The sequence below is a fragment of the Mastomys coucha genome, unplaced genomic scaffold (assembly GCF_008632895.1).
Source record: "Mastomys coucha isolate ucsf_1 unplaced genomic scaffold, UCSF_Mcou_1 pScaffold14, whole genome shotgun sequence".
Lineage (NCBI taxonomy): Eukaryota > Metazoa > Chordata > Mammalia > Rodentia > Muridae > Mastomys > Mastomys coucha.
The window spans coordinates 59,128,143-59,135,822 of NW_022196896.1; the positions used below are offsets into that span (position 1 = coordinate 59,128,143).

At 42.5% G+C, this 7,680-nt stretch overlaps 1 pseudogene; it reads left to right on the forward strand.

Annotated features, from left to right (window-relative positions):
• The first annotated feature begins 6,941 nt into the window (after positions 1–6,941).
• Positions 6,942–7,680, forward strand: part of LOC116089408 — a 10,703-nt pseudogene continuing 9,964 nt past the window's right edge.

Below are 7,680 nucleotides of genomic sequence, written 5' to 3' on the forward strand. Positions count from 1 at the left end.
GTGTAGTTTTGCTCCTTATGTTGATTTTTCCATCTATTATCCTTTGTAGGGCTGGATTTGTGAAAAGATATTGTGTAAATTTTGTTTTGTCATGGAATATCTTGGTTTCTCCATCTATGGTAATTGAGAGTTTTGCTGGATATAGTAGCCTGGGCCGGCATTTGTGTTCTTACAGGGTCTATATGACATCTGCCCAGGATCTTCTGGCTTTCATAGTCTCTGGTGAGAAGTCTGGTATAATTCTGATAGGCCTGCCTTCATAGGTTACTTGACCTTTTTCCCTTACTGCTTTCAAAATTCTTTCTTTGTTTAGTTCATTTGGTGTTCTGATTATTATGTGATGGGAGGAATTTCTTTTCTGGTCCAGTCTATTTGGAGTTCTGTAAGCTTCTTGTATGTTCATGGACAGCTCTTTCTTTAGGTTAGGGAAATTTTCTTCTATAATTTTGTTGAAGATATTTATTGGCCCTTTAAGTTGCGAGTCTTCACTCTCTTCTATACCTATTATCCTTAGCTTTGGTCTTCTCGTTGTGTCCTGGATTTACTGGATGTTTTGGGTTAGGAGCTTTTTGATTTTTGCATTTTCTTTTACTGTTGTGTCAATGTTTTCTATGGTGTCTTCTGCCCCTGAAATTCTCTCTACTATCTCTTTTACTCTGTTGGTGATGTTTGCATCTATGACTCCTGATTTGTTTCCTAGGTTTTGTATGGCCCGGGTTGTCTCTCTTTCTGTTTTCTTTATTGTTTCTATTTCCATTTTTAGATTCTGGATGGTTTTGCTCATTTCCTTCACCTGTTTGATTGTGTTTTCCTGTAGTTCTTTAAGGGATTTTTGTGTTTCCCCTGAAGGGCTTCTAGCTGTTTACCTGTGTTTTCTTGTATTTCTTTGAGGGTGCTATTTATGTCTTTCTTAAAGTCCTGTCTCCTCACCATGAGAAGTGATTTTATATCTGAATCTTGCTTTTCTGGTCCAGGACTTGCTATGGTAGGAGAATTGGGTTCTGATGATGCCAAGTGACTTTGGTTTGTGTTGTTTATTTTCTTATGCTTGCCACCCACCATCATGTTATCTCTAGTGCTACCTGCCCTTGCTAAATCTGATTGGAGCCTGTCCTTCCTGTGATCTTGATTCTGTCAGAACTCCACAGAGTCAAGCTATCTCTGTGATCCTGTGATTTTGGGATCCTGTGATCCTGGGCTTGTTAGATCACCTGAGAGTGGGGCTTTTTCTGTGTGTTGTGGGACTGGCTGCAGAGCTTGTGCCCAAGGTCTGCTCAGGACATCAACCCAGACAGACTGGAAGGAACTCGAGTCACTGAGCTGGTGGAGTTCCTGTGTGCCGGGTCCCACTAGCCCCAGTTATTCCCAGTGTTGGGACAAATGTTGGTTCCTCCTCACCTCTGATCCTGGGTGTGTCAGAGCGCCTGGGAGTGGAGCTTCCTCTGGGTGTTGTGGGACTGGCTGTGGAGCTTGCACCCAAGGTCTGCTCTGGACACCAGCCCAGAGAGACCATAAGGAATTTGAGTCCCACACCTGGATTTTAACTTTTGTCATTTACAATTTGAGTCATTTTTGGAGGCATGTTTTAGTTTTATTTTATTGATCTAAGTTTCCTATTCTCTAACAGCATTACTTTCTTGGTTGGTATTCTGAAAGACTCCCAATTTGATTAGTGGTAAGGGAGGAACACAAAATTGTTATTGCTATGAGTAGATTATAGCAATTTGGCCCCCCAAAAGCTCAAAATCCTTTATTGGCACTCCTTGACTACTGGGAAAGAGAAGACTCCTTAAATATGGCATTCAGGGCTACCATTAACATGCCTTTACCAGGAACATCAATGCACATTCAGCACTCAATCAGCCTGCCTGTGTCTTCTAGGTCCTTAGAGTTAGTGCTGTCATGGTGGGAAGCATATGACACAGGCTCACTAAAATTTGATTACCCTTCTACAAGGACAGAGAAAACAAGATGTTCCTGCCTCTCAACTGGGAGAGGAACTCCATGTGAAGCAGTTACCTCAGTGTACACTCATTCCCCTAGAAGAGCCTTGAAAGCTCTGGCCTGCACAGCTCAGCTGTCATTCTCACATCATCTGCTGCTGCTAACCTTCCTATACCTGGTACTTCAGAACTGATGAGTCTCCAGTTCCTTAAACACGGCCACTGATCCTCTGGATGTGTGGTTTTCTTTAGAAAGTTTTTTTTTTTTTTTCATCTCTAACCATCTTGTCTCCCCTTTTCTTCCTTCTTTTAATCAGGATGCACTTTTCACAGGTAGCTGATCTTGACTTTCTGCATTATTATCAGATGCCCTTTTCATATGAACTTGAATAGACTCTGTACTTATTTCTCCATGAGGTAACTAATCCCAGAACATTTAATGCTGTGCTCATTTGGACTGTATAAAAGTATGGGCAAATATCATACAGTTGGCCCCTAATGTATTTCTAACATTAATGGGCTAGATGCAGGATAGATTCTCAGCAAAAACTTCTTAAAGATCAAGTGAACACGGTGTTGGAGAGATGGTTTAATGGTCCAGGGCACTACCTTCTCTTCTAGAGGACCTGGGTCCTGTAGAGGAATTTTAATCCAGCAACATGGCCACTCTAGCTGGAATTCAGACACGCCCTTAGTACACAACTATAATCCCAAACCATGAAGGTAAGGCTAGTTGGTAGAAGGAAACAGCCCTGTTTAAAAGTGATGTCTAACTGAGGGGCAGACAAAGTGATGAATCAGAGAAAGATTTGACAGAATGAGTCAGAGATAGGATATGCCCAGCTTTCACAAGAACAAAATGGGAGGGGGAGCTATTTAAGAGCAGTGCAGGGGAGAGTCAGTCAGTTCAGTGCAGTGGGGTTGAGTCTGGTGGCAGTCAGAGCAGTGAGTGCAGTGCAGTAGAGATGAGTCCCTTTGTGAGTACATGCAGTTCAGTACAGGTCAGCAGAGACAGCAGAAGCCTGCAGTCAGCTTGGAGAGGACTCTGAGTCAGAACAGCTGAGTTGAACCAGCCAGCCACAATTCAGAAAGAGCTAGAAAGGGTGAGCTTATTCAGCAGTAAGTCTCAGAGGCTGAAAACACTCTAGGCCTAGATTAGTTTGTATGGACACTAGAAGCTTCCAGGACTAGGCCTAGGTTAGCAGACAGAGGTGGTAAGCCTCAGAGACAACAATTATGTCAGGAGAATCAAAGTAACATTTTATAAGGTTCGAATCCCAACACCCACATGACAGCTTATAGCTGTTTGTAATCCCAGTTCCAGAAGATCTGATGTCCTCATTGGCTTTCTTGCCTCCAGGCATCATCCTAGTATTGTACAGACATATAGGCAAGCAGAATACCCATACACATAAGATAAATACAATTAAAACATGGGATGATCAGTGTTCTCAAAGCTAGATGAGGAGAAATGGGGAGATAAAATGGACGAAGCTAGGCAGGAACTGGATCTTGATGAAGATTATCCTTCTCAGCATGCAGAGGCTACCTGTTCATCTTCATCCTGCTATACAGTTAGTTGCTGGGTCTCTTACACACTCTCACATCAATCTCTCTACCCATGGACAAGCCATAGTTTGTAAAAGTTTGTGAGCATATATTACTAAACATTTAAAATAAAATCACCGGCTTCTGCGTAGAAAGTTGCAAATGTTTACTATACGTGTGATAAAGACAGACAGCTTTTTTTTTTTTTGCAATATTTTGCATCTAACTTACAGAAAAATCGATGTAAAATTTACTTTAGACATACACTATTACTGGTATACATCTGTCTTTTTCAAATATCATTTGCATTCAAAGTAGGTTTTTTTTTTTTCAGTGTGAGTGCAGCATGTTCTAGATTAGAAGAGAAGAGAGTACTCCACAGAGAATGTTTTTCCTTTGTTCTGCTTTGTACTGGCTTTGACAATTCAGGAACACTATTATCTCTGTCTGAGTGATGTTTAGATAAAAATAGTGGCCATTCGTGAAGGTATGTCACTGCTGAACTGCACTCTGTGTTCCGGTGGAAGTCACTCAGTGTAGTCTTACCCAAGTCAGACCTTGGGTCTGATTCAAAAGCTCAAGGTAGACAAAGTCTAAAAACTCAAATAAGAGAGTAATTTTGTACTTCCCTCTTCTATGTGAGGCCTCTTGTCTAATGATTACTCTCTTATATCTAAAATTCTGCCGTGCTTGAATAAGAGAAAACCACACAATTGTAAAAGAAATTAAAACAACCCAGTGGACAGCAGTTATGTAGCTGCTGCCGTTCAGTTCAGTGTGGAGGGGGTGGAGTGTGGAATACTGAATCCAGGCACTGTGGTTTCTAGGTGCCAGCATTGGCAGCCAGAGGCTTTGCACATCAAAGTAATCTGCCACCTCCACAGGCTTGACACCAAGTAAATAGAATTATTGATTAAGAAACCTGACGGTGGGGAACCATTTCGATTTTCAGTTTTCAGATGTATTTTTGGATGCTTGCCTGCCTTGCTATCTGCTGAGAGCCTGAGGAGGTGTCTCTTCAGAAATGCTCTATGGTCTGCTCCCAAAAGTAAGCCCCCTGCATAAGTTAATAAACAAGAAAGAAAAGAAAAAGAAGAAGAGACCCTCACTCTGTGTTTGAAAAGCGCCCAGTGTTTAGAAAGGCACAGTCATGCCAGTTCAAGCATAGGCACAAAGCAGCTGGGCAGTGAAACACAGAGAACATAATGTGTTTAAAACAGGATGTAGAGGAAGAGTGACAGGTCATAGAGAGACCACAGTGCCTGGGGCCTGCAATCTCACCATTGCTATATCTATTTAATTTGTGTTTAGTATGTGACTATAGCAAAATTATTTAATCTCAAGGAAAGTGTGGGCAATACAATATTCACTTCATTTTGGTCCTTGAGATTAAACTTCTACTCACAATTTCCTTTTTTCTCAGTCATAAGATCTAGAAAAAAATCTCAGCTAGTTGATACTGGTACACATCTTGAGCCCAACATTAGGAAGGCAGAGGCAGTCAGATCACTGAATTTGAGGCTAGCTTCATCTACAAAGTTATTTCTAAGACAGCCAGGGCTGCACAGAGAAACTCTGTCTAGAAAACACACACACACACACACACACACACACACACACACACACACACAAACCCCCCCAAAACAAAACAAAGTCTCAAACCAACCAAACAATCAAATATCTCAGATGTTGCATAATATTTCCTTGAAGAAGAGATTGGTAAGCCATGGAGAAATAAATATAGTGTCTAAGCTATATGTAGGCATTGTAATCAAGGCCACATGTGTTATGTGACAGGCTTTTCCTGGGAGGATGAAACATACACACATTTACTCACACCAACATTGAGTCAACCAAAGTCCAAATAATGAAGGCTCCAATGTCTGAATTAATGAAGCAATGATTTGTTTTGTGTGGTTTTTTTTTTTTTCTGGAGCTTCTGTTTATCAGAAGCATGGAAGAGGAATTACTTACAAGGAGCAGATATGACTCAAAAGCCACTTGGATACATCACCACAAACCGTAGCTCCATGTGGGGAAACTCCGAAAACAGCAGCACAGAAGCAGCCTCCACAGCTTTTGGCCAGTTCTGCAGTTCAAACACCTTCTTTCTACACTTTGCCTCATCAGTCTCCACCCGGCAATCTTACTCACCTTTTTTACTGTTGGTAAAACTTCTATTTTTGTCCTTAGACATGTGAACTTTTTGTTAGCTCCTGTTTGTCACCTGAAGCTCATGAACCTCCTCTTCCTTCCTGGGACAAATATTCCATTTGAAGGTTATAATTCAGAGGAACATACCATGCAACAACATGGCATACACAATAATAGAAAAGTGGGGTGGGGAAGGGGACAAGCCAAGGCACGTAGTCAGCTTTTGTAAGTTGGCAGATTAAAGGAAAAGGACTTTCTTGTAGAGTTTCCTTGTAGATATAATATGCACTTCTGATGCCCAGAACTGTAAGATAATAGCCGTGTGTTATTTATAAACTTCTAAATTTAATGCTAGTTTGTTTAGATACTAAATTAGGCACAATAGTAGAGTCATTTTTTGTTTGAATTCTTGCTCTAAATTTGCATGCTCTAATTAAAATGTGACTATGATTTCAACATGCATATTTTCTCCAGCCTAATGCTGAAGCCAGAATACATCTTAGGAACTAACATCTTACTGGTTAGGTGGCAAAGGTGCAACGTGGTGTTACCCACTCCTTTGAGGGCCACAGACATTGAATTGAGTCTCACCTACTTGGAAGAACATGTCATAGAGACTGATATGTTGGCACATGCCTGTAATCCTGGCATTTTGGGTGAAGAAACAGGAAGATGATCATGAGTTTGGGGCTAACCTAGTCTCCCTAGTGAGTTCCAAGCCAGAGCTACCTAACAAGACTCTGTCAAAAACCGATTCATATTATAGAATTATTATTATTATCATTATCATTAGCATTAGCATTATTTTCATAAGTTGAAGTTTTATACCATTGGCTCAGGCCCATCATATCCCCCATTGTGTGAGTGTGTGTGTGTGTGTGTGTGTGTGTGTGTGTGTGTGTGTATGTGTGTGTGTGTGTGTGTGTGCGTAGACTCCCAGATAGAGAATCTATTCCTGCTGGGTGAAGACTCTGGGACCCAGAGACTGGGCTCAGCTCACCACTGGGTTTGCATGTTCCAGTGTTTCCAAAGCTTTTCTGGAAACTGTAGTGTTAATAGTTACATGGTGATCATTCTGAATTGGATTTAAATAGTTCTATCCTTTGCAAAAGGGTCAGGAGAAGGTAGAACCACACAGATCATCAGTTAAATGCACACTTTTGTTGGTATAGACTGTTCAAGTGCAAACTTCTTGCTTTTCCTAGTCAAATTCTCAGGAACTCTTCTCTATTGCTTCATGATGAAGTATGCAAAACCCGCGGATGTACTTTGAACATAAGGGTAAAAATGTTTTTTCAAAACAGGTAGGCAGGACCCGAGGCCCGAATCCACGCCCACCATGAACAACAAAGTGGACATGTCTTTGGACAACATCACTAAGCTGAACCGAAGGCAGCAAGGAGGTGGCCACAGGCCAGGCTACCGGGGAGGCCGCAAGAGCACAGTGCAGGGCACCAGGCTGGTGAATGGAGGTGGCCAGCCTAGGAGGTACCGGCCAGCCATCGCCTGCAGTGGCAGGTACCGCCTGCCACCATACTGTACACCCAAACAACATCCTGACGAGTGGCAGCAGGACGGCTTCCATGGCGGCTACCTGGGTGGAGCCAACCTGGAGACCAGTACGAAGCTCTTCCTGTCAAACCTAGACTTCCTAGTGTCAGATGAGGATATTCACAAACTCTTTGCAGAATTTGGAACCTTGAAAAAAATCCGCTGTGCACTATGATCGCTCTGGACGAAGTTTAGGGACAGCAGGGCTGCACTTTGAACGCAAAGCAGATGCCCTGAAGGCAAGGAAAGAGTACAATGGCGCCTGTTTGGATGGACGCCCTATGAAAATCCAGCTTGTCGCATCCTACATTGACACACGACGAGGACGACGACCAAGACCTGCACAGAGCACAAACACGGGCGGCAGGACAAGAAAGCTTAGCACAGCAGCTTTTCTTGGTGGTGGCAGCAGGACAGGGACAGGTGGAGGCAACCTGGGAAGAAGCAAAGACACCAGCAGGAACACAAAGCAGCAGCTTTCGGC